Source organism: Lepisosteus oculatus, unplaced genomic scaffold (assembly GCF_040954835.1).
Source record: "Lepisosteus oculatus isolate fLepOcu1 unplaced genomic scaffold, fLepOcu1.hap2 HAP2_SCAFFOLD_93, whole genome shotgun sequence".
Lineage (NCBI taxonomy): Eukaryota > Metazoa > Chordata > Actinopteri > Semionotiformes > Lepisosteidae > Lepisosteus > Lepisosteus oculatus.
Window position 1 is genome coordinate 269,346 of NW_027168429.1, and position 26,692 is coordinate 296,037.

Here is a 26,692-nt window from a genome sequence, read left to right on the forward strand (position 1 = left end):
TGACTTTATTTTTTAACAAACATTTCTTTGAAAAAATGAAACGTTTCCCTTGGTCAGAGATTAAATAAAACCTCACTCGCACCAAACAAATGTATATTTCTAAATATCACAACATGATCGAATTTAAGTATTTTTAATAACAATGAATAGTCACCTATGCGTTACAAAATAAACATTTATATTGATTTGAATCGCGTTTTGAACCAGCTACCAGTTAACACTGTACTTCCTACTTTGAAAATACCTATGAAACCGGTTTAATTCATCACAGCCAGCACTCCGGCAGAGAGGGGGTTGTACTCGTAAAGTAGAAGCAGGCGAGATTTCCAGCGAAAGACACCCCCCCCCCCCATACTATTCAAATTGTATCACAGCATTGTAATTACACATTGTAATTGTATTACACATTGTACACATGCTTAAAAGAGAAGAGAGAAAACGCAAGCCTTCTTCAGGTGTGAGGGTCTTCTGCTCAGAATGAAACGCTAAAATGTAATGTAGGCTCTGAATGGGTTCAATTATGATTTGGGCTTGATTAAGGTCGCTGCCTTTCATCTAAAACCCTACTTGAATCCTTCTAAACTAAAAATCAGTGTTAGTGAGTTCTAAATAAAGAGGTATCCAGGTAACAGTGAAACGGGCGGACAGTCTGGGTGAGATCGCCCGTTTTCCATGTAAATAGTTCCCTGGTTCCGCACCCCTTGGTGTTTCTCTCGCTCTCTCTCGGGTCACCTGATCATTAGCTCGAAAGATTTCAGTGCTTTGTGTATATTCTAATGGTAGTGGGGGCAGGGTGTGTGGGAACAGGTTTGGTTGAAATTGCATTGGAGATCTATGTTCTTCACACCTGAAACATTTTCTCTGAAAGCATTTTCTTCGCAGTTTAGCCGATCTTGTAACAGCATGTTACAGTTTACTATTATTAACCATATTAATTAATGGCTTAATGCCATTTTTTGACCAGGCACGAATATTCTTAAGTCCATATCTTCGCAAGGGAATCAGTGCGAATTGCTATACTAAATGACCGCAGGCACTTTCCACCCCCTCTGCCAGCAGGAACATTCCTATTCTTAGCTCAGCAGCTCATTACAAACCGGGTTTTTTTACACAGCGATACAGCTTTGTGTTGTGAATCTGTTTTTCCGTGTTTACAAAGAAAGTGGAATACAGTGATACTACCTGCTATACAGATACATATGTTTAGATATTTAGACCCTTAAATTAATATCATTATTAATAATAATGATTATAATGATAATAATGATAATCGGCCAGTGAAAGCTCTGTTGTCCTTCACATCAATGCCTGGAACATTTTACCGAACCCAGGATTTTACAGAGAGGGAGGAGGCGCGGAGCTCAGCAGTACAGAACGAACATTCTGCTGCCTGGAGCGCTTATGGCAGCAATCGCGTCTGCATTTATAACTTAGTTTTTAAAATTAATCAAGCAATATGAAGCATCTATTTTTACTTTTAAGTCCCTTACTTATCATTAAGCACAGCTTTCTCACCACTTAGACTACTTTTTGATACCATCCTTAGTCAAACCAGAAACGTGTTGTTCTGTCTAATGACATTACAAGTGGAAAGATTACAGATTTTAAACGTCTTTAATTTTGTTACGTTATACATTTTAGAAACGTTTCATCCATACAAACACCACAAAACTATTTTCGATTGTATTTCTGAATAGTATGTTACACTTAGTTCACTGTTTTAAATACATCTAATTAAGAAAGTTAGGTGTTAGCATAAACTATTAGCAATCAATAATATTAAATTTAGCACTGTAATAAGCTGTTGCACTTTCCCCCGCATCTTGTAAAAATATATTTTCATTGTTCAAATATACATTAAGTGTGACTATCATATAATAAGTTAAATACAAAACTAAAGAAAAAATAAGGTTAAATATAATTCAAAATATTTTGCTAACAATGTTAACTGTTTATGAATAATAAAATGTATTAACTAAGGAGTAAGATGGCACAGTTGTTAGTATGTTTTTTGTTTTGTTTCTTTTTCATAAATACAACAGTAGTACCTGCTGTCTCAGTGGCTTTCAAAATTAAATTATGCATGCAAACCTGTGAACTAGAAAGATAACTAAGATATCCATCCATTTATAATGGTGGCGAAGTGGTTAGCATTGCTATCTTGCAGCATTGGGGTCCTAGGTTCAATTCCTGCCATCCTGTGTGTGTGGGGTTTACATGTTCTCTCTGGGTTACATGGTTTTTCTCCATATGTGTGATATGACTCCCTCTCGCACTCCAAAACATACTGGTAAGTTAATTGGTTTATGGGAAAACTGGCCCTGGTGTGTGTGTTTGTGTCTGTCTGTCCTGTGATGGACTGGCGCTATGTCCAGGGTGTATTCGGCCTTGTGTCCGTTGCTTACTGGGATAGGCTCCAAATCCTCTGTACTGGATAAAGAGATTAGAAATGGATGGAAGTAAAGGCACTGTGTGGATGGAACTATACACAGTGTTAGAAACCCACTACGAAATGGCAGCATCTCACTGAGAATAAAATATTTTATAGTGCTGGCTTAAGGAAACAGCCTTTCCACCTCTCTTGCACATCAGTATCCATACCTAGTTATTTAAACAAATTGCCTCTAATTATAAACATCTTAATATGCTGGCTCTGTGGATCCGCATCAGCTATGTTTGCCCATTCCTTCAATTCATGTGCATCCAACACACAGTTCAATGCCAGCAACTACACATAATCTAAAATACAATCCTTATTTCAGTATCTATGTAAACATATAGTCTGTAAACTTCATCATCTTCATCAAAAGTATGCCTAACCCCATTAGGAAGTGTTCTTGTTATAAGTGTATTCCTCAGCTTTCCCCAAATTATCTTCTTCTTACCAACATCTCTAGTCTTTTATCCTGCAATAACTCAGCCAACACTTAAATCTCCAAAAGCTGCTTGTGTTAATTTCTTTAAATCACAAATATCATGTGTAAATACTGGCCATGTAATTCTCTGCATTGTGGAATAATAGTTTATTTTAAAGGGAACTAGAGAAACTAAGAACTAGAGAAATCAAGAAAGGCTTTTTTTTCTAGAATTAATAAATGCACATCCTGTTCACTGGGGAAATTAAATCCACACTGAGCAATCTTCAATATGTTCAGAATATGACAGCAAGAATCCTATCAGGGATGCATTACACCTGTTTTCAAGTCCTTGCACTGGTTACCTATCAGATTTCGAGTCAACTTCAAAATCCTTATCCTCCTTATACAGTGCCTTGCGAAAGTATTCGGCCCCCTTGAACTTTTCAACCTTTTGCCACATTTCAGGCTTCAAACATAAAGATATAAATTTTTTATTTTATGTGAAGAATCACCAACAAGTGGGACACAATTGTGAAGTGGAACGAAATCTATTGGATTTTTGAAACTTTTTTAACTAATAAAAAAATGAAAAGTGGGGCGTGCAAAATTATTCGGCCCCTTTACTTTCAGTGCAGCAAACTCACTCCAGAAGTTCAGCGAGGATCTCTGAATGATCCAATGTTGTCCTAAATGACTGATGGTGATAAATAGAATCCACCTGTGTGTAATCAAGTCTCTGTATAAATGCACCTGCTCTGTGATAGTCTCAAGGTTCTGTTGAAAGCGCAGAGAGCATCATGAAGACCAAGGAACACACCAGGCAGGTCCGTAATACTGTTGTGGAGAAGTTTAAAGCCGGATTTGGATACAAAAAGATTTCCCAAGCTTCAAACATCCCAAGGAGCACTGTGCAAGCGATCATCTTGAAATGGAAGGAGTATCAGACCACTGCAAATCTACCAAGACCTGGCCGTCCCTCTAAACTTTCAGCTCAGACAAGGAGAAGACTGATCAGAGATGCAGCCAAGAGGCCCATGATCACTCTGGATGAACTGCAGAGAACTACAGCTGAGGTGGGAGAGTCTGTCCATAGGACAACAATCAGTCTTACACTGCACAAATCTGGCCTTTATGGAAGAGTGGCAAGAAGAAAGCCATTTCTCAAAGATATCCATAAAAAGTCTCGTCTAAAGTTTGCCACAAGCCACCTGGGAGACACCCCAAACATGTGGAAGAAGGTGCTCTGGTCAGATGAAACCAAAATCGAACTTTTTGCCCACAATGCAAAACGATATGTTTGGCGTAAAAGCAACACAGCTCATCACCCTCAACACACCATCCCCACTGTCAAACATGGTGGTGGCAGCATCATGGTTTGGGCCTGCTTTTCTTCAGCAGGGACAGGGAAGATGGTTAAAATTGAGGGGAAGATGGATGCAGCCAAATACAGGACCATTCTGGATGAAAACCTGTTGGAGTCTGCAAAAGACCTGAAACTGGGACGGAGATTTATCTTCCAACAAGACAATGATCCCAAACATACAGCAAAATCTACAAAGGAATGGTTCACAAATAAACTTATCCAGGTGTTTGAATGGCCAAGTCAAAGTCCAGACCTGAATCCAATCGAGAATCTGTGGAAAGAGCTGAAAACTGCTGTTCACAAACGCTCTCCATCCAACCTCACTGAGCTCGAGCTGTTTTGCAAGGAAGAATGGGCAAGAATTTCAGTCTCTCGATGTGCAAAACTGATAGACATACCCCAAGCGACTTGCAGCTGTAATCGCAGCAAAAGGTGGCTCTACAAAGTATTAACGCAAGGGGGCCGAATAATTTTGCACGCCCCACTTTTCATTTTTTTATTAGTTAAAAAAGTTTCAAAAATCCAATAGATTTCGTTCCACTTCACAATTGTGTCCCACTTGTTGGTGATTCTTCACATAAAATAAAAAATTTATATCTTTATGTTTGAAGCCTGAAATGTGGCAAAAGGTTGAAAAGTTCAAGGGGGCCGAATACTTTCGCAAGGCACTGTATACTGTCCTACAACTGTTATTATTGATCTCCGAATTATTGTACTTGACATGACTTCATTCAGCCTTTCCTGAACGTCTATGACAGGCAGAGAGAGTGCTGTTTCTGGTGCGATCTTTTGCAGCTGACATTTCACTGTTTTAAACGAACAAGAAATTAGATTGCTCATAAATCGCTTATTCTATATAAACACAGCGTAATTGCCCTCCGAAAATCCTCTTTTTCTTGTTCGTTTTAGAGACCTTGATCGAAACTGATTTTAGATGTCAGAAAGGATTTATTTTCTCTGTATTTCCTACATTGCTTTGTCGAGATTTTAACTTTATATCTAACTTTATATCTAGGCTCAGATTTCAACTATAAATCGTACAGTAATAAATAGCAGTAAATACTGATGTTTTGCGCCCTCTTACCACAAAAATATATATGTTTTGTAGCTGGGATGAACTTTATTTCGTACGCGTAGCTACTGCGATTCGGACACGGACGGTTAAACATGGCGGCAAATCAGACACCCAGAGAGGGGGGGGGCATCTTCTCGCCTCCATAACTAAAATGCCAAATAGGAGTGGCTTAAGCGACATACACAGTTGTGTAACTGACAGTTTGAGGTAGCTTATCATGTAAATTTCGCTTTGTTGCTGATAGGTTAAGCTTTCGAAACTCTGCCCCAAAGTCATGAGACTGATTTTTCGCCCTGTTTCGTTGGTTAAACGCAATGATCACAAGCACCACCATGGTAACTGGGATGTGTAGTTTTTAATTCCGTTTGAATTATAACTGTACGTACTGTCTTCATATTTGGCCAGTGCTTTAAAGAGAAGGCGCGCCAAAGAATTTCGGTGCCGTCGTAGTAAAATATGATCATTTGTGACACAGGCAAATAAGTGTCTGCTACAATATGATTGCTACATATCTGCATTTGTTGGTTTTTAAGGAGTAAGAGTGCAGGGGGCTTAAACCTGCGATCCAGTGTGTTGAAGTATTTCACAACACTACCCCTAGCACATCTGGAAATAAATCCTCATAATGATTATTGCCCTGGGCATGTACCAAAAAATCAGTGAGCATATATATATATATATCGCTGTGTTGAAGCTAGAGACACAGAATAAGTGCAAGCACATCCTAAATACAGTGTTCCTGCACCTTTGACCTCTTCGAGAATGTACGAGAATACCGGGGTATTGGGAAAAGCTTTCAACTAGCAATAATCGCGCCTCGGCTAAACCTCACAGGCTACGATACTGCCACTGCGCAAAGCTGACGGTTGCCAGGCAACCGCGGGGATCCTATGGAAATCGTTATCAATCGTCTCATGGCATGTCGTTGCTGTAACGCTTCATATTTGTCGTCTTCTTCTTCTAGCTTGAGGTTTTGAAGAATTTCATGACAGACAAGGGCTCCGTCGGGAACAAAGGCCGTTGTGAGAAAACCGTTGCTTATTTTCAGCAGCAGAAATACAACCCTTTAAATACAAGATGACAGAACAATGACGAAGGGCATGCCGGGAGGAACTGCAGTACAGAGGAAAGGGGACGGGCACGTACAGTTCACATTCAAGCCACAAGTACTCTTCTCGGATGTTGCACAAACAAATCCTAACGTCTTGAAAGCATTGCAGCATGTTTGTGTCCCACTTCCCGTGGCTGCAGGACGACTGACACGAACGGACAAACACAATCTGTGGCGTTTAGCGTGACATAGTCTTGCAGGCATCGTGCTGTCTCACTGCAATACTATACCGCTGGAGGAAACAGTCCATCTGGCCATGAAACTCATTTGAACGTCTAGCTACAGCAACTAACAATATCATGATTTATTCAGGATGTGTGGAATCAGCACGTCCCAGAGACAGCTTCCGAAATCGTGAGCATTCTCTGGTGGTGTCCTGCAGGGCTCCGGTTGGCATGCGTTGGTGGTATAGTGGTGAGCATAGCTGCCTTCCAAGCAGTTGACCCGGGTTTGATTCCTGGCCAACGCAGTGGTGAGTGTTTTCAAATGCTGTCACGAGCCTTGGATTGTGACTAGCGAAGCCTTTTGAAAGAGCTAAAGCACTGCAAAACGGAATTGAAGGAGAATCTTACAGGGGATTCTGAGCGGTGTCTGCATACACGCAGTCCGATACGGGTGCTGAAAGCTTGAGCTACTCTCAATGTCATGCTGCCTTTCCCCGGAGTAAATCTGTTACATTGAAAGAATGCTTCTCGCAGGTTCAAAAAGGGACCCTTGTTAATTGGAGAAATCAATGATTTCGAATGAATTCTGTATGCGTTAAAAGACAGCTATACACAGAAAAAATGCAGGACACTGCTCATGATGTTTCCAGAGCCGAAACACAGTGCGTTTTACCAAGCCATTTGACAAAGCCCGCCCACTGAAAACTGCAGCAGATCGTGTAAAGGCGTTCAACTTTGAAACTACTGCACGCACAGGAAGCAGAATAAATTCCTCTTTTCAAACTGTCAAAGGTTTGCTTTGCGAACGCTGCAGGACATCGCACAATCTCTTTTGAACGGGGACAAACGATTTCTTATGGGGCGCAGTAAGTACAGACGTTTAAAAAGCTCCACTCATGCCGACGATGCAGCATGAAGAAGCGCAACCTAACATTTGCATTCCTAGCACTGTTGCAACCTAGCACTATTGCATTCCCCACATCAGTAGCTAAGAGAATATCATTTACGACTCTTGTTAATGCAGTTTCAGAAACCAGACTGAAATTTCTCAAGAATATTATTTGAATCCAGATACGATTGACGTTGGGCAACAACTATTCTCTCAAGACTTTTAGATTGAAATGGGGCCTTTGAGACAGGCCTGTAGTTGTTAAGAACTTGTGGATCCAAATTTGACTTCTTAAGGAGCGGTCTAACAACCGCTACCTTAAATTGATCAGGTACAACACCTGACGCAAGCGATGCATTCATCATACTAATTATAGGTCCTGCCAGTCCTTTGAGGGGAATCTTTGACTAGCTGAGTGGGGATGGGATCTAGCGAACAGGTGGTTGACTTTGTCTTACGTCTGTGTTCATGAGTCCACCATAAGAAGAAATCTGAACAGGAGTGGTGATCATGCGAGGTCACCACGGAGGAAACCACTGCTCTCCCCCAAAAAAAACCCACCACTGCCCCTCTCAAGTTTGCTAAAGACCACATGGATGTCCCACAGCAACTCCTGGAACAATGTTCTGTGGACAGATGTGACAAAAGTTGAACTTGTTGGTAAATGTGCACAGCGTTATGTTTGGAGATAACAAAACACTGCATACCAACTCCAAAACCTCATCCCACCTGGGAAGCATGGCGGAAGCTGTACGGCTTGCAATCATCGAGGGACCGATGAATTCCAAGATGTATCAGGAAATTCTACAGCAGAATGTCAGGGTGTCTGCCTGTGATCTAAAACTCGAAAGACGCTGGGTCATGCAACATGACAAAAACAAAGGAGTACATCAACAACAGAGTGGCTGAAACAGAAGAAATTCCGTATTTTGGGATGGCCAAGTAAGAGTCCTGACCCCAATCCCATTGCAGTGCTGTGGCGTGATCTGAAGCAGGCCGTTCAGCACAAGACATCCCAAAAATATACATGAACTGAAACAGTTTTGCATAGACGAATAGGCCAAAATACCTCCTAACCGCTGCTCAGGTCTGACCAGCCGCTACAGAAAGTGGGGGTTGAGGTTTTTGTCATAAAGGAGGTTCCACTAGCTCCTTAATATAAGGGTTCACGTACTTTTTCCATCAATGACCTTGATTGTTTAAACCATTTGGTCAATAAAGAAACAGCAATGTCAAATGTTGGGCGTGTGTTGTTTGTTAAATCAGACTCTCTTTATTAATTATTATGACTTAGATAAAGATAAGATCACATGTTAGGAGCCATTCATGCAGAAATCCACATCATTCCAAAGGGCTGTTTACAAAAGTTTTTCTCCCAACTCTATGTGAGAGAAAAGCAGAGACGCTCACTGAGTAAGGTGGGGTTGCAGCTTTGCAAATTGCAAGGACATTTGTACGCTCAAAATGGGACAGGAGCACCCCAGATGGGACTTGAACCCACAATCCCTGGCTTAGGAGGCCAGTGCCTTATCCATTAGGCCACTGGGGCACACTGGGTGGGGTCGATCACGCTGATGAAGAGCCAGTTTTGTTTTCCTTTGCTTTTTCAAAGGGATCCCCAAAATTAGGGAAGTTAGGCAGCAGAAGGTTTACTGTGACCTGAGAAGGACCGGCATCCAATCACGGTGGTACACACACACACGCTCTCACTCATCTGAGCTACACGGCTATCTCAGGATGATCTCAGGTGCGCCGAGCTGGTACGGAACATATTGAACTGATCGATGGCGAATTGTCTCTCAGACAGGCTTTTCGCCTCTGAGCTCCCTGACTGACAGTGATCAGCTAGGTAGTGAAACAGTCAGCTGCTTCTAAGCCTTAAACAGCTGCATCTCGGCGCTTCCACGGAGAGATGATTTGAAAGCCGAACAAGTCACCTCTGAGCTCCCTGACTTTAGGGTACGGTGTTCCCTGAAGGGCTCTCAAACCCCGCATTTCAGATGCCTAGCTGTATTGCTGATGTGTTGCACCTCAGAATCACTTTTAAACCTTACCTCTGGTATCTTTAATCCCTATTGCTCAACGCATGGTGAAAGTATTGCATAAATGTTTCTGAAAATGAGCAATGGGCACCTGAGAGTCTCATTTGCCTGTTTCACAAATGATCATATTTGACTAGAGATTCTGTTTGGGATTCAGTTGTGCATTCTGACAGCAATCCCTTTCAAAAAACGATACATTCTGGATGAGATCAAAGGTGCAGGAACACTGTATTTAGGATATGTTTGCAGGTATTCTGTCTCTCTAGCTTCAACACAGTGATATATATATATATGCTCACTAATTTTTTGGTACATTTCCAGGGCAATAATCATTATGAGGATTTATTTCCAGATGTGCTAGGGGTAGTGTTGTGAAATACTTCAACACACTGGATCGCAGGTTTAAGCCCCCTGCACTCTTACTCCTTAAAAACCAACAAATGCAGATATGTAGCAATCATATTGTAGCAGACACTCATTTGCCTGTTTCACAAATGATCATATTTTACTAGAGATTCTGTCTGGGATACGGATGTGCATTCTGACAGCAATCTCTTTCAAAAAATGATTTTATCTTATCGCGGCTTTGCCCTTCTTGCCTCTTTGGACAATATCTCCATCTTGTGGTCGTTGTTGGTAATCTCTAGACAATATCTCCATCTTGTGGTTGTTGTTGGTAATGTCTTCTTATGCCCTTTTATAATTTCAATTCTCTATTAGTTGATTCTAGAATAGAGTTGAAAACATCAGTTTTATAGCAGACAATATGACATTATTTATAGTCCAATTAGAAATTTATTACCCTGTTTTTAACATAATAACAAATTAAAATTGATTAAAACTAAGTTTGGAACACCAGGGAACATAAAAAAATGATTTTTAGGAAAACCATGAGGTTCTCTGTGTCCGAAGCCTGCAAGGGGAGAAAGCTAGAATCCTTTGATTTTTCAAAATTTGAAAATAAACATCATATAACAACAGCTTTCATTCCTAGGAGTGAAAAACAACCATTTTTGAAGACATATTAGTTTCTAAAACACTACAATAAAGTTAAAAACATCCGTTTTATATTACATTATTTTTTGTGAAATTAGTCATTTTTTGCACTATTTTTAATAAAATCTCTAATTAAAAGTGATTAAAATTAAGTTTGGAACAACAAGGAACACAAAAAAAAAGATTTTAAGGAAAAAAATGATGTCTTCTGTGCCAGGTGCCTGCAAGGGGAGAAAGCTAGAATCCTACCCAGGCTCCTGGAGCTCTGTCCTGGCTAAAGGAGGGTGAATCCATCCCCTTCAAAGCTCCATGAAAAAATGATATTTTTAAATTTGAAAAAAAAAAACATTATTGAACAACATCTCTTGGTCCACAGAGTGCAAAAATCCAACTTTGAAAAAAATCCATTGACTGGTCCCTGAATCCTGAAGTTTCTTTGCATGATATCGGGCTTGCAACCACTTTCTGGAAAATGATGAAAAATGCCAAAAATGAAAAAAAAGTTATCAATTCTAGAGCCTAAGAGGAAAACAAGACAAAGGTATATCTCCAAATAATTTTATGTGCTTCAGAAGAGCCCAGGAAAGTTTTTTGCATACATGAAACCACGCCCGTTTGCACGTAAGAGGACATGGTTGCACACACGACTGCATGAAAGCACGCGTGCATGCGAAGTCATCGTGTTGAGCATTTGAAAAGCCGCACCACGCCGCACTTGAAATAGCTCTTACATTAGTGGTAGACGCAGGAATCGCCTTTTTATTTACGCTCTTACCAACGCGATGGAAAGCAAAACAAAGCAAAGCAGAGCAGAGCAAAACAAAACGAACAAACGAAAACCCTCACGTCCCGCACTTGCATATAACGCTGTTACGTGCCCAAGCGGTATTGTACGTCATCCTAGCACTGCACCCCGGGTCGTACGGTATATGGGAAAGAGCACACGCCACGAATCGTCTCGAATCACTCCCTACAGCTGTAAGGCGCCTTGAAGCGTGCACCCCCAACATTCTTCTTTGCGCATCTGTGAAAGGTAAACTCTTGAGCAAACTCTGAACCAGCTCTAAGGAAACTAATCCGATTAGACTTTACTTTGACTCATCTTTTTACGTTCAGTGCTGGACTGCTCAAACTCCAGCTAGGGTTAGGGTTAGCATTCCAATGCTACTTAGACACTTTGTTTACGCTCAGTGCTGGATTTTGGGAACTTCAGGACGACTGGGAATTTTCTGCTATCTGTCCATTCTGTTTTGTTTTGGAGACTCTTGGCTGCCTATGTGGTACAGTGCAGCGTGAAGGAAACATTTTCCAAAACTGTGTCAGCTCAAAAGTTGTAAGAAAACCTCTCCAGCTGCTTTAACTCTCTTCATTTTTGTCATTTAATGTAACACTCGATGTATAACTGGAGCCTCACATATGCAAATAGTGAGGCTCCAGTTGGACACACAGTTCGACACCAGAGAATGCTCACGATTTCGGAAGCTGTCTCCGGGACGTGCTGATTCCACACATCCTGAATAAATCATGATATTGTAATGCCCTCGCCTGGTGGTGAGGAGGAAGCGCCCCCAGGCGCTCGTAGTACCGCTGGGCATGCTGGGAGTGGTAGCCGGGGAGAGTCTGAGGGTCAGCACGATGACCAGCGGCTGACCCTACCTGTGTAAATAATGTCCTAGTAATTCTAGTGCCCTGTGTAGTCCTGTAAAAGTGTAGTGTGTTGTTAGGTAATTACCACCCTAACTATGTGTACGTGTTCCGTCAGTCTCCTCATGTGTGTGTAGATCCTGTGTTTGGTTTTGTGTGGTTGTAAATGAATAAAGCTAATGCTTGTTTATTAATCGCGTCTCCACTCGTTCTTGTTCTGTAAAGAACCTGTAAACGCTACATTGGTGTCAGAAGCGGGCAGAATGGACAATTTGTGGCAGACAGTACCCGATTCTATTAAGCGCCGTTTGACGCTGGAAGAAGCAAAACCCATCGGCAGCGCACAGAGGGAGCCTGAGCAACTCCTGGGTGCGACAGGTGGCCACAGCCCTTACCAGGGCTATTCAATAGTGGTTCCGCCGGTAGAATTGGGGCGACCGGCCGCTACTCCTGGTCAGCGAGCACCCCAGATAGAGGATACTCTCCCTGCCGGAGCCGATCAGCAATTCCCACACCCATCGGCGCGGGTGAGACCAGGTCGCTACAATGGGGAAGCGCCGTGGGAAATCTACGAGGCGCAGTTCCAGCTCGCGGCCCGGACGAATTGCTGGAGCCAGGCGGAGATGGTCGGCCACCTGGCGGCGGCGCTGGAAGGAGCGGCCTGCCAGGCGCTCTTGGACGTCCCGGAGGAGGACAGAGGCGAATACACGGCGCTGGCGGCGGCTCTCCAGCTGCGCTTCGGTGTGGAGGAGGCGCCGGACTTGATGCGGGAGAGGCTGGCCCTGCGGCGGCGCCAACCAGGAGAGCGACTGGGCCCGGTTGCCGCTGATGTCGCGTTCCTCGCCCGCCGAGGATACCCAACTTTCCCCCGGGAGGCGCAGCGGGAGATGGCTCTCCAGGCCTTTCTCAAGGCCCTCTCACCCGAGGAGCTGCGGCGCCACGTGCAGCTGGCCGCGCCAACATCGCTGGAGCAGGCCTTGGCCCTTGCTACACGGGCTGAGGCCGTGTTCGGGGTGGCTGGAAGCACCAGCAGACGCAGTGCGACAGAGGGATCCAGCGAGGGGGAAGAGGAGCCAGCCCGGGCAGCGACCCCCGCGGAACAGCCCCGCACGCTGATTTGCAACCGCTGCGGGAAGAGGGGACACCGAGCCCGGTTCTGCCGGGCACCCGAACCTCGCACTCCTCGATCGGCGTCGGGAAACGGGAACGGGGCGGCTCAGCGTGGGGAAGGCCGCCCCTCGAACACCTCAACCCCCGCTCCGGAGAGCGCTGTTAAGACTGGCGCCCCTCACGCCACCGTGGGGCGAGTCGGCTGTAGCCGGGGCCTGTACCTCCACTGCAAAATCGAGGACCAACCCTGCCTGGCCCTACTCGACACCGGTTCATCGATAACCCTACTCCGGCCGGGCGTCTTCCCCGACACCGAGGGCACCAACCCCCCAGGATGGGAGGCCTCCAGCCTGCGGTTGAGGACCGTGACGGGACAGCTCGCTGCAGTCCGGGGGAATCAGGTGCTTGCCTTCCGTCTAGGTGCAGCGACGGTGCGCCACCCCTGCTACCTCGCACCCATCCAGGAGGACTGCATTCTGGGGCTGGACGTACTGCAGCGAGTGGGGGCCAGGTTGGACTTGGACCGGCAGGAGTTGGTGTGGCAGGGGGAGCGACTGCACCTGGTGGAGGGCAGGCCCGGCGAAGGCCGAGGGACGCGGGCTTGCCGGAGCTGGGAGAAAAAGAGGCAGTGGCGGCGGCGGCAGTCGCCGGGGCAGACCAGGCCAATGAGCCGGGGAGCGAGCGTGCCGGATCCTGCTCCCGAGTCAGCCGGGGGGCCAGGCAAAGCAGCGGCGGCGGGGGCCGAGCGTTGCGTGGAAGCGAGGCGCACCGTTGAGGATCTCTACCAGCGGAGCTGCGAGGGCCTCGATCAGGACCTGCGGCAGCGGCTCCAGGAGCTACTCGCCCAGAACGAAGACCTCTTTGCGGCGAGAGATGAGGACTGCATCCGCACTGCCCTGGTCCAACACGAGATCAACACCGGCGACGCTCGGCCCATCCGCATCCCACCTGGACGCATGATTCACGCCAAGCGGACCGCCGCCGAGGAAAAGATCCGGGAGATGGCCGCAGCAGGGGTGATTGAGCCCTCCGCGAGCCCGTGGTCGGCGCCAGCTGTACTGGTCAAAAAAAAAGACGGCTCGTGGAGGTTCTGCGTCAACTACCGCAAGCTGAACGAGGTCACCCGGAAAGATTCCTACCCCCTGCCGAGGATAGATGACGCCCTAGACTACATCACTGGGTCGACCTGGTTCAGCTCCCTGGACCTCCGCTACTGGCAGGTACCGCTTGCTCCCGATGCTCGCCCGAAGACGGCCTTTTCTATCGGCCAGGGCCTCTGGCAGTTTACTGTCATGCCTTTTGGCCTGTGCAATGCCCTGGCGACGTTCGAGAGGCTGATGGAGAGAGTGCTGGTATCTGTCCTGCGGAACCAGTGTGTGCTGTACCTGGACGATCTGCTGGTTCATGCCCGGGGCTTCGACCAGGCCTTGACAAACCTCCAGGCGGTGCTGGCCTGCATCCGTCGTGCTGGCCTGAGGCTCAACCCCCGCAAGTGCGAGCTCCTTCCTGGGACATGTTGTTGGACCACGAGGGGTGGCTACGGACCCAGGTAAGGTCGCTGCAGTGAGGGGCTGGCCGACTCTACGCACCGTCACGGAGCTCCGCAGCTTTCTGGGGCTGGCCTCGTACTATCGGAGGTTCGTCCGGGACTTTGCCAGCATCGCTGCCCCGCTGCACCGCCTCACCGACAAGGGCCACCGTTTTGACTGGGACTCGGGCTGTGAGACTGCCTTCGGCCGGTTGCGTGAAGCTCTGGTGGGGGCCCCCGTGCTGGCCTACCCCGACCCGCGGTTGCCGTATGTTCTCGACACCGACGCGAGTGACTCGGGGGTGGGTGCGGTGTTGGCGCAGGAGGGGCCGGATGGGGAGCGCGTAGTGGCCTACTATAGTCGGGCTCTGACTAGGCCTGAGCGGAACTACTGCGTGACCCGTCGCGAGCTGCTGGCGGTGATGGCGGCGGTCCACCACTTCAGGCCGTACCTGTTCGGGACCCGGTTCCGGTTGAGGACCGACCATGCGTCCCTCACCTGGCTGCTCCACTTTAAGGAGCCAGAGGGGCAGATGGCGCGATGGATAGAGATCCTGCAGGAGTACGACTTCACTGTCGTGCACCGTGCGGGGTCTCGCCATCTCAATGCCGACGCTCTCTCGCGGCGCCCCTGCGAGGCCGCGGACTGCCATCACTGCGCCCGGCGGGAGCAGCGAGAGGAGGCTGTCCGCACCGTGGCAGGGGTGAGCACCGCGGCCACGGCCCGGGAGGGGCCGCTGGGGGTGGGCCTGCCAGACCTGGAGCAGCGTCAGGCAGCTGATCCTGACGTGGGGCCGGTGCTCCGCTGGAGGGCAGCAGGAGTGCGGCCTATGCGAGAGGAGCTCGCCCCGCACCCGAAGTCCGTCAAGGCCCTCTGCGCCCTGTGGGAGGCCTTGGAGGTAAAGGACGGGGTGCTGCGCCGGGGGTGGCGGGTACTCTCCAGTGGCGAGGTACGGTGGCAGCTGGTGGTGCCTTAGTCGCTCCGCGGGGCGGTGCTCCGAGCGGTGCACGGCCAGCCGGGTGTGGGGCACTTCGGCGGTAAAAAAACCCTGCAGCGTCTCCGAGGCCATTTTTATTGGGGTCTTTGCCACCGGGACGTGGAGCGGTACTGCCGAACGTGTGCGGTGTGCGTGGCGCAGAAGGGTCCCCCCGAGCGCTCTCGGGCCCCCCTCCAACAACACCAGGTGGGGGCTCCTATGGAGCGCACCGAGGCCGGGAACCGCTACGTCTTGGTGGCCATGGATTACTTTACGAAGTGGCTGGAGGCCTACGCCCTCCCGGACCAGAGTGCCCCCACGGTGGCCGATGCACTGCTGGAGGGGATGTTTGCCAGGCTGGGGGTGCCGGAGGAGTTACACAGTGACCAGGGGTCAGACAAAATGTAGAAAACAGGTGTTTCTCACTTTTGGTAAAGAATGAACCGGGGGTAATATTTTACTAGTTGCAGTGCTGATCTCACTGGGTTACAGTCCTGCAGTGTCACACCAGGGCCAGTGGCGCAATGGATAACGCGTATGACTACGGATCAGGTGATTGCAAGTTCGACTCCTGCCTGGCTCGGGTTGTTTTTAAACGCATCGGGCTACTCCCTAAGTAGTCTGTGCTACTTACTGCATTGTAATCGTACCCAGTAAGAGATTTCCTTCATGTAAATGAACTGCACCTGACAGCTTTAGAAAAACACCTGGGCTCAGTACGGTGCTGAGAGCTCAGCGTTGCTGTTCTAATTAGCACGCACTGCATCGGCTATGAGCCCGAACTTTTCAATTATTCCGATCAGTAAGTCAACACGTAGTCCACATGAACGGTAGAAATATTCTCTTGTCTGTCTCTTGTTTGTATAGAACTGAATGTCCCTGACAATGTACTGTTAGTTTTAATTGAAGAACGGCACTTGTTTTCAAATATACCAGACAAGTTTATGTAACTGCTCATGCAACACTCAGTTGTAATTAGTCAAGAAATAAAGTCGAACAACAGCTGCGGGTTTGATTCTGAACGTATGAGATTGCAGCGCCTTTTACTTCCATTGACAAATGATAGAGATTCGAAGAGAGATCCTTCAGACCAGCAAGCAAACCCACGGCTATTTCGGTTTTCTATCTAGGTAACGTTGGTGTCTGCAATAGCATACATGAAAGCGTGATGCAATTTCTGTGGCTACATTTGTTGCACGTCATGCACAGTAAGAGTGTTTCTAACACCAAATAAAAAGTCAACAATTAGCGATCACGCCTTCTCCTCAGTTAACCCACTGAAACCCTTGCTGTTAACAGTTCTTTACTGCGTGCTTTACCAGCACCTACATATCGTGTCGGTTCTTTCAGCTTTATTCATTAGGTTTTCAAAGGCATAAGAAGAGCACCAGAGGTGCGAAGGCAAAGTGTGTGGTTATCTGAAGAATTGATGTCCATGGCAGCGGGTCCAAGCGATTTCGCGTTGTTATAGTATCAGGAAAGGAGAAGCGGCACTTCGCCTCTGCCGCGCAGGCACAAGGCGACATGCGGCGGACGCCGGAGTCGGCAGGTTTCGAACCTGCGCGGGGAGTCCCCAACGCATTTCGAGCCCATCGCCTTAACCACTCGACCACGGCAAAAGCTAGCCCGCCGCCACCGCATTCCTCCTATAATCAAACACGACTGCGAGGTGGCTGCGGATACCTTTTTAAAGTTGCTCTCCGTTTAAAAAAAATACCTTTCACAAGATACGTGCCGGCAGACAGACACGCCTCAGAGGGTTTAAGGCTGGCTTCACGTTCAAATGATAAAGTCCCCCCGTCCGGATGTCAAAATGCAACTTTGGCAGACAGAACAAACATCAACAAACCACAAATGTGGACAAGGATTTTACAAGCTGCACCACACTGCACTTTCAAAAGCATTTACGTTCGTGATAGACGCAGGACTTGCCTTTGATTTGCGCGCTTACGAACGCCATGGAAAACGAAACAAAACAAAAGCCCTCAGCTCCTGCACTTGATTATAATGCCGTTACGTGTCGAAGCAGGAATTTACGTCATCCTACCACTGCAACACGGGGAATAGAGGGAAATGAGCACACGCTACGAATCATCTCAATCACTCCCTAGAGTCGTAAGGCGCATTGAAGGGTGCACCCCCATCATTAATCGTTGCGCCTCTGTGAAAGGAAAGCTCTTGGGCAGTCTTTGAAACAGCTCGGATGAAACACTTGATTGCTTCCATGTGCATCTGGAGCCCACCCAGTGGGCAAAAGACGTATAATATACGTCTATTAAACGCATACCTTATACGTCTAAATGTGGTCTACAATTCGTCTAGAATGAAATTCTAATATACGTCTAAAGTTATACGTCAATTATACGTCTATGTTTAGACGTTCATTATACATAAATGGTTGGAGTTCTATTATACGGATACATTTAGAGGACTATTATACATATATGGTTGGAGTTCCGGATAACTTTAGAGGTCTATTATACGTATATGGTTAGAGGTCTATTATACGTTTAACTTTAGAGGTCTATTATACGTATATGGTTAGAGGTCTGTTATACGTATATGGTTAGAGGTCTATTATACGGATAACTTTAGAGGTCTATTATACGTATATGGGTAGAGGTCTATTATACATCAAAGATAGATTTTATAGGTGTAGAAACAAGTAAACCAAGCCAATGATTAGATTTAGAAATGTATTCTGAAAATACACATTCACACCTGAAACATATGTATTTCAAAGTATACATTGTATACAATCAATCAACAATCAACATATGGGCAATAATCATAAAAAACACAACTAGTCTTAAACTTCAGCTACAAATTCTGGTAACATGGCAATATACAGTATAGTAATGACAAACACAAAACTAATTACATTAACACACTAACTCAAAACCACATTTTGATTCAAATATACATTTTAAAATGTACAACTTCTATATTTCCAAGAAAAAAAAATATTACAATGGAAGTTAAGATGATTTTTTTCCACTATTTGCAAACCCTGTCTAATTGTCCTAACAGTTAGAACCAAAAACCTATTATTTTCAGTGTCCAGATCTCCTGGCCCCCTGTCTTTCATATGCATTCTTCAAGTAACACATTGCATGCTCCTTTATTTCTTTTTCTGTTGATGTAGGGTGGGACTTCAGCACCGCAGCTAGGAGAAAATGATATAATATTACTTCCCAAATAAATGATGATTAATATCTTCTTTAGTATAATCTAAAAAGTGAACGGTTTACTAAGCTCAAAACTGAAATAAATGTATAAAATTTGGCTTGCATCATAGCAGTTGAGCAATAAAGTCTGTCCTAATTAAAGAGTACCCAAAGTTTGAAAGTACAACATAGAATAAGAATAGAGAAACGGCAAAACGATTTTGTGTCATCTTCCCCATTCACACTATTTTATGTGCCATTTTTTGCTTATTCACGTACTATTTTAATCAAAATAATATTAAGAAAGATCTGTATGTATTCAGATAGTATTATTATTGTTCATACTTACTCGTCAAAAGAGGATTGCTGAGATATTTGCGGATAAACTTCTACGTTTGAAAAATGTGTCCAAAATTGTGACCAACGAATACTAGCAATGCATTGTGGTATATAACCGGAAAATATGCTGGGTTCGATATTTTCTCAACGTATGCGTTTATTAATGTTGTCGATATTATGGTTGAAATATAACATTGATAATACATCGCGGCTATGTGCCCCCTGCTATGAGCTGATGTGCAATTTTAACGCATGTAGTTAGTAAGGATCGGTCACTGTTGTATGGTATTATATATAATGACATTATGGAATAGGATGGGGACAGGCCTGGCATCACGGGGGGAGGGGGGAATGTTGCCCCTTCAGTTTTGGGCAAAAAGATTTACCTAACTTAATTTGCGCCCTAAAAAAATAGTTGTACTTTGTCAATGGTCAGACAACACTAAATGACAGGAACAGTCACTCAGTCTGTTTGATGGGCAGGAGGGCTATCCGTCCAGGAACTGCACATATCAGTGTCGTTATTGAGTGTCAACATTACGATCCTGTTTGCTCAGGTGGACCGATTCCTTGCAGTAGTTTATCATTATACTTAAAATCGTTATATAACTAGGACTAGTTATAGCAGTCTGTGCTTTCTGTTGGTTTTACAACATTTTTTCTTAACGATTCAGAACGTCCATGTAGCTGCAAAAATGAACGCTTATGGTACTTTTCGCTCCAGGCAATACTCTCCAGTGAGAGTGACGAAAAATGTGAAACTGAACTTCATCGCAAATACCAGATTGCTAGTCGATATCTTCTATCATAAAGCACTAATTAATGGCATAGCTGCGAGATTTCATTTGGGTAGCTGCACCGTACAGCTCCGTTTCAACCGAAATATCACCCCCGCTCAGAATTTCAGACGCCCCCCTACAGATTTTTCCCCGGGCACCGCGCACTGATGGGGGACGGGGTTTCCAGGAAATGGTATCAACTTTTCTCAAGAAAATAAAAATAGAAACTCTATAGGCACTCAAACATTTTACTGTTTTTTTTTCAGGCAGGTGGCAAGACCCCTCCGCAAAACCCTTGTATGCCAAGCTGTGGGCATTGATTCGTCGAATATACGTATTGTAATGCAACGGGGGCTCAGGCGGGCGCCCTTGCCGCATTAGGTCGGCCCCTGCACCGTCCGGGGCTCGAACCCGGGACTTCCGCGTCTCTCTGCAGCGACCTAGCCCCGTGAGCCAAAGAGAGATCTCTCTACAGCCCAGTAGCTGTGGTCCTGCTATCACAGGGAAGGGCGGTGACGTCACCCGCTCTGGTACGCCGGCTCTTACACACAGTGCTTGTCGGCCGTAAGCGTTACACTCTCCCCCGCTTAAATCGCCGTCCCCGGCGAAGGGCTATCCCACCCCGCTTCTGACACCAGAGCCCCCGTTGTGTTACATTGGTGTCAGAAGCGGGGTGGGATAGCCCTTCGCCGGGGACGGCGATTTAAGCGGGGGAGAGTGTAACGCTTACGGCCGACAAGCACTGTGTGTAAGAGCCGGCGTACCAGAGCGGGTGACGTCACCGCCCTTCCCTGTGATAGCAGGACCACAGCTACTGGGCTGTAGAGAGATCTCTCTTTGGCTCACGGGGCTAGGTCGCTGCAGAGAGACGCGGAAGTCCCGGGTTCGAGCCTCCAGTCGGGATGGGGCCGACCAGATGCGGCAAGGGCGCCCGCCCGAGCCCCCGTTGCGTTACAGTATATTCACGGCGAAAATACGGCTATACGTATATATACGTCGCCTCGACGTATAATCAACGTCGAATTGCAACCGTAAAATCGACGACATTAATAAATGCATATATAACGTCGAAAACACATCTAACACTAGGAGTATACGGCACTCTGCACAGTGTACGAAGTAAATTATTTTCGCAGTAATTAATTTACACGTGTATAATAAATATAGTAAATATAATTAATTACTGCGAAAATAATTTACTTCGTACACTGTGCAGAGTGCTGTATACTCCTAGTGTTAGATATGTTTTCGACGTTATATATGCGTTTATTAATGTTTATTTCACAGTGTCGTGCACCTTTTCATTGCTCTCGCTTTCAGAGCCTCCGCACGGCACACGACTCGACATCAGGAAGCACGTTGAAGTGAAAGCAGGGAGCGCTGCGACATGCACTGTGCAGATCCCGCCACACTAAGAGGTATATAAGCGTCAAAGGCAAGTCATTCCGAGTTGGTCGTTTGTGTTTTCCGTTCAGACGCGAAATGCTGAAATGATCTCTCGGCTCCTCGGTTGTCATTTCTGCTCCGTAAAGGAATCACAGCACGCGTCGCCTTCCAGCACGCTGGGTCGGGACACGATGCCGGGGGTCGGAGCGTGTGATGTCTTCCTCGTTAGTATAGTGGCAAGTATCCCCGCCTGTCACGCGGGAGACCGGGGTTCGATTCCCCGACGGGGAGTAGCTTTTCTTTTACCTCCTTAGAGAAAGGACTGCCTTTCACTTCTCTGTTTTCTAACACAGCGTCGTGCACCTTTTCATTGCTCTCGCTTTCAGAGCCTCCGCACGGCACACGACTCGACATCAGGAAGCACATTGAAGTGAAAGCAGGGAGCGCTGCGACATGCACTGTGCAGATCCCGCCACACTAAGAGGTGAGTGGGTCTGTTCGATGCACAAAGAACGCTTTGATAAGCGTCAAAGGCAAATCATTCCGAGTTGGTCGTTTGTGTTTTCCGTTCAGACGCGAAATGCTGAAATGATCTCTCGGCTCCTCGGTTGTCATTTCTGCTCCGTAAAGGAATCACAGCACGAGTCGGCTTCCAGCACGGTGGGTCGGGACACGATGCCGGGGGTCGGAGAGAGTGATGTCTTCCTCGTTAGTATAGGACCTGTCACGTGGACCTGTCACCTGTCCCCACCTGTCACGCGGGAGACCGGGGTACATCAGGACGCGCATTGAAGTGAAAGCAGGATGCGCTGCGACATGCACTGTGCAGATCCCGCCACACTAAGAGGTGAGTGGGTCTGTTCGATCACAGCACTAGGCGAATCCCCAATCCCCTTTTGTGCGTGGCGACAGAAGAAGTCTGGTCTGTTTCCGCCCGGTTTCGATCCAGGGATCTTTCGCGTGTGAGGCGAACGTGATAACCACTACACTACGGAAACTGTGGTCAGATGTGCCCAGCGGCCCAGCGCTGAGCTTCGCCAATGCGATTCAGCTGCTTCCAGTGCCTTTATTGGGGTGCGCTGATGGACCGTGCTCTCTCTCCAGAGACCAGCACGCCTGTCATGGACGGAGCAGGAAAGACGGCGCCACATTCTACAGCCCTCTCCACGCAATCGACGAAATCGGGCTACTGAAGTGGAGAAAATCGCCTCTCCAGAAAGTGCAAATATCATCTTGGAGAGTATAAATCCTATTGCCGAAGGTCAGCCCTGTCTACCAGAGTGACCCTCCCACCTCCTGCAGCGATGGTCAGCTCGTCTCACACGCGAGAAGTTTCGGCTGGAAACAAGCGCCCCCTCTTCTCGCACGTTTTGCACGTTGAGTAGTTTTAATGCGGCTCCTTCGTACACAGTGCTGATCTTTTGGAAAGCAGGAGGCAAAATTGACACGTTCCCATACCGGGACTCGAACCCGGGCCGCCTGGGTGAAAACCAGGAATCCTAACCGCTAGACCATATGGGAGTGCACCACCCTGCTGTTCCGGGCATCATGCAAGCAAACTACATAAATATGAGAAAACACGCAAGAGAGTTGTCACTCAGAGTGTCGAAGGGTCGATGTATACTGGGGCTCAGTTGAAATGCAACGTCAGGACTTTCCCGAATTATGTCACACGAAGAGAGCACAGCCTTTTCCGCCCTGCCACGTGTGTATCAGTAACTTGCCGTGATTGTATAGTGGTCAGTACTTTGCGTTGTGGCCGCAACAACCCCGGTTCGAATCCGGGTCACGGCAGAATAGGGGCGTCTGCTTTTACTACTTGCACGAATGAAGGCAAAAAAAAGCCAATTGATGTGAACGAACGGCGCTTTACAGAGGAGTACTGCCTGACTGGATCGTTGATGAACGACAGAGACCACTCCGACCTCTTCTCGGGTTTCTTCAATGACTTACTAAGGATCTTCTTCACATTCGCCCATGCAGGGGAAGCCAGTTACACCAAAGCAAACGCAGGAAAGTGCAATTCAAGCAGAGACCAGGAGGGACTTGTTTACACCGAGAGTGGTCGGAGAATGGAACAATGCGCCCAGCCCTGTTGCTGGAGCCGATTCTTGATGAGATCTTGGGCTCACTAAGAAGCCCCCGCTGGATGCTAATCTTTCTGTTGTTCTTGCAGGTCCTGCGCTGCTATTGAGCCGACAGAGCTCGTCCTGATCTGTCGGCACAGCCCAATTGCAAATGATCGGCTCCGCATACAGAAGGAACGTGCGTTTGGTACAAGAGTGCATGAAGGCACCGGAAATACATTGGGAACAAATGACCGGTCGCTCAATACCTCTGTGAAGTACAGGAGCGTGCAAAATGAGGCTGTTTCCGCCCGGTCTCGAACCGGGGACCTTTCGCGTGTTAGGCGAACGTGATAGCCGCTACACCACGGAAACCTGCAGGGACTGTTGCTACTTGCGTTTCGGGCTGAGAAAGGGACGCGTCACTTTAGGCAGGGGGCGCTGGAGAGAGGAACAAAGGGCGCGATGAAACAAAACACCGAAACCCGGGATCTTTAGATCTTCAGTCTAACGCTCTCCCAGCTGAGCTATTTCGGCGGTGCACAGAGCCCACAGCCACCTGCTCCAGCCTTCCTGTGTTGCGGCATGAGCGCACCAAGAGTAGCGGGAGAGTGTTGCAGGAACGTCACTCAGAAGGAAAGCCACCCAGGTGCGCCCTCTGAGCTCTGTCCAGCGCATCTTCCTCGCATGGACTCCTGCCTGCGACGGGCAGGAAACAATTAGCAAGAACAGAACAACACCCCATGGGTGTCTCATGACCACACCTTAGGTTGTGACACGTGCAGGTGTGAGGGGTTGCCGGGCTACTTTGGAGCAGAGCTTGGGCGGAGGGAGGGCGGGAAAGCAGACAAAGAGGTGACACCTCAAGGTCTGCACGATCACAGCTCTCCGCCGCCCCAGGCTTCCGCTCGATAAGGTGCTGGACACACCCGCCCCTCCTCACACAGACCGTGGAAAAGCCCCCGAGTCGGAGGGCTCTCTCTTCCTCCCAGGAGCTCTTGGACACGACGCACAGACAGGGTGCGGGGAGCCGCCGCCTGCAAACACGGCTCCAGGCAGGACTCCACTCCGTAGGAGCCGCAGAGCAGAGGAGATGGGGGCAGCTTAGCTCCTGTGCAGAGACCTGAGCTGCTGTTGCTGCAGACGCTGTCTTTTCTGCACTCGGGGTAGGAGTGAATGTTGAGTTGCCCTCAGAAATGAAGCAGAGTACTTCAACGGCACGGGTGTGTGTGTGTGCGTGCGCCCTGGTGATTCTGGGAGACAGACCGAACCTGGGCTAAAAGAGAGGAGGCTTAGCCCTCTTCCATTTGCTACTTCAAAGTTGTACAACCCATTTGTATCTGCTAGGCGGCGCAGTTTATCGTGCACAAAGAACGCTTTGAAAAGCGTCCAAAGCAAGTCATTCCGAGTTGGTCGTTTGTGTTTTCCGTTCAGACGCGAAATGCTGAAATGATCTCTCGGCTCCTCGGTTGTCATTTCTGCTCCGTAAAGGAATCACAGCACGAGTCGGCTTCCAGCACGGTGGGTCGGGACACGATGCCGGGGGTCGGAGAGAGCGATGTCTTCCTCGTTAGTATAGGACCTGTCACCTGTCCCCACCTGTCACGCGGGAGACCGGGGTACATCAGGACGCGCATTGAAGTGAAAGCAGGATGCGCTGCGACATGCACTGTGCAGATCCCGCCACACTAAGAGGTGAGTGGGTCTGTTCGATCACAGCACTAGGCGAATCCCCAATCCTCTTTTGTGCGTGGCGACAGAAGAAGTCTGGTCTGTTTCCGCCCGGTTTCGATCCGGGGATCTTTCGCGTGTGAGGCGAACGTGATAACCACTACACTACGGAAACTGTGGTCAGATGTGCCCAGCGGCCCAGCGCTGAGCTTCGCCAATGCGATTCAGCTGCTTCCAGTGCCTTTATTGGGGTGCGCTGATGGACCGTGCTCTCTCTCCAGAGACCAGCACGCCTGTCATGGACGGAGCAGGAAAGACGGCGCCACATTCTACAGCCCTCTCCACGCAATCGACGAAATCGGGCTACTGAAGTGGAGAAAATCGCCTCTCCAGAAAGTGCAAATATCATCTTGGAGAGTATAAATCCTATTGCCGAAGGTCAGCCCTGTCTACCAGAGTGACCCTCCCACCTCCTGCAGCGATGGTCAGCTCGTCTCACACGCGAGAAGTTTCGGCTGGAAACAAGCGCCCCCTCTTCTCGCACGTTTTGCACGTTGAGTAGTTTTAATGTGGCTCCTTCGTACACAGTGCTGATCTTTTGGAAAGCAGGAGGCAAAATTGACACGTTCCCATACCGGGACTCGAACCCGGGCCGCCTGGGTGAAAACCAGGAATCCTAACCGCTAGACCATATGGGAGTGCACAACCCTGCTGTTCCGGGCATCATGCAAGCAAACTACATAAATATGAGAAAACACGCAAGAGAGTTGTCACTCAGAGTGTCGAAGGGTCGATGTATACTGGGGCTCAGTTGAAATGCAACGTCAGGACTTTCCCGAATTATGTCACACGAAGAGAGCACAGCCTTTTCCGCCCTGCCACGCGTGTATCGGTAACTCGACGTGATCGTATAGTGGTCAGTACTTTGCGTTGTGGCCGCAACAACCCCGGTTCAAATCCGGGTCACGGCAGAATAGGGGCGTCTGCTTTTACTACTTGCATGAATGAAGGCAAAGAAAAGCCAATCGATGTGAACGAACGGCGCTTTACAGAGGAGTACTGCCTGACTGGATCGTTGATGAACGACAGAGGCCACTCCGACCTCTTCTCGGGTTTCTTCAATGACTTACTAAGGATCTTCTTCACATTCGCCCATGCATGGGAAGCCAGTTACACCAAAGCAAACGCAGGAAAGTGCATTTCATGCAGAGACCAGGAGGGACCTGTTTACACCAAGAGTGGTCGGAGTATGGAACAATGCGCCAAGCCCTGTTTCTGGAGTCGATTCTTGGTTAGATCTTGGGCTCACTGTTGTTCTCGCAGGTGTTGCGCTGCTTTTGAGCCGACAGAGCTCGTCTTGGTCTGTCGGGATAGCCCAATTGCAAATGATCGGCTCCAGGTACAGAAAAAACGTGCGTTTGGTACAAGAGTGCATGAAGGCACCGGAAATACGTTGGGAACAAATGACTGGTGGTTCAAGACCTCTGTGAAGTGCAGGAGCGTGCAAGAAGAGGCTGTTTGCACCCA

General features: G+C 47.7%; 9 non-coding genes and 1 pseudogene across 9 annotated transcripts; 3 read left to right on the forward strand and 7 right to left on the reverse strand.

Moving 5' to 3' along the window:
• Positions 1-6,007: 6,007 nt before the first annotated feature.
• LOC138236676 (U4 spliceosomal RNA) lies at positions 6,008-6,157 on the reverse strand (annotated as a pseudogene).
• A 647-nt stretch (positions 6,158-6,804) lies between these two features.
• On the forward strand, positions 6,805-6,876 carry trnag-ucc (transfer RNA glycine (anticodon UCC)). The gene has a single exon. It is a non-coding gene; the product is annotated as a tRNA-Gly (tRNA).
• A 2,060-nt stretch (positions 6,877-8,936) lies between these two features.
• Positions 8,937-9,009, reverse strand: trnar-ccu (transfer RNA arginine (anticodon CCU)). Its single transcript has one exon. It is a non-coding gene; the product is annotated as a tRNA-Arg (tRNA).
• A 12,638-nt stretch (positions 9,010-21,647) lies between these two features.
• On the forward strand, positions 21,648-21,719 carry trnad-guc (transfer RNA aspartic acid (anticodon GUC)). The gene has a single exon. It is a non-coding gene; the product is annotated as a tRNA-Asp (tRNA).
• Positions 21,720-22,353: 634 nt separating this feature from the next.
• Positions 22,354-22,426, reverse strand: trnav-cac (transfer RNA valine (anticodon CAC)). Its single transcript has one exon. It is a non-coding gene; the product is annotated as a tRNA-Val (tRNA).
• Positions 22,427-22,877: 451 nt separating this feature from the next.
• trnae-uuc (transfer RNA glutamic acid (anticodon UUC)) lies at positions 22,878-22,949 on the reverse strand. The gene has a single exon. It is a non-coding gene; the product is annotated as a tRNA-Glu (tRNA).
• A 201-nt stretch (positions 22,950-23,150) lies between these two features.
• On the forward strand, positions 23,151-23,222 carry trnah-gug (transfer RNA histidin (anticodon GUG)). Its single transcript has one exon. It is a non-coding gene; the product is annotated as a tRNA-His (tRNA).
• A 574-nt stretch (positions 23,223-23,796) lies between these two features.
• On the reverse strand, positions 23,797-23,869 carry trnav-aac (transfer RNA valine (anticodon AAC)). The gene has a single exon. It is a non-coding gene; the product is annotated as a tRNA-Val (tRNA).
• A 1,398-nt stretch (positions 23,870-25,267) lies between these two features.
• trnav-cac (transfer RNA valine (anticodon CAC)) lies at positions 25,268-25,340 on the reverse strand. The gene has a single exon. It is a non-coding gene; the product is annotated as a tRNA-Val (tRNA).
• A 451-nt stretch (positions 25,341-25,791) lies between these two features.
• Positions 25,792-25,863, reverse strand: trnae-uuc (transfer RNA glutamic acid (anticodon UUC)). The gene has a single exon. It is a non-coding gene; the product is annotated as a tRNA-Glu (tRNA).
• Positions 25,864-26,692: the final 829 nt, after the last annotated feature.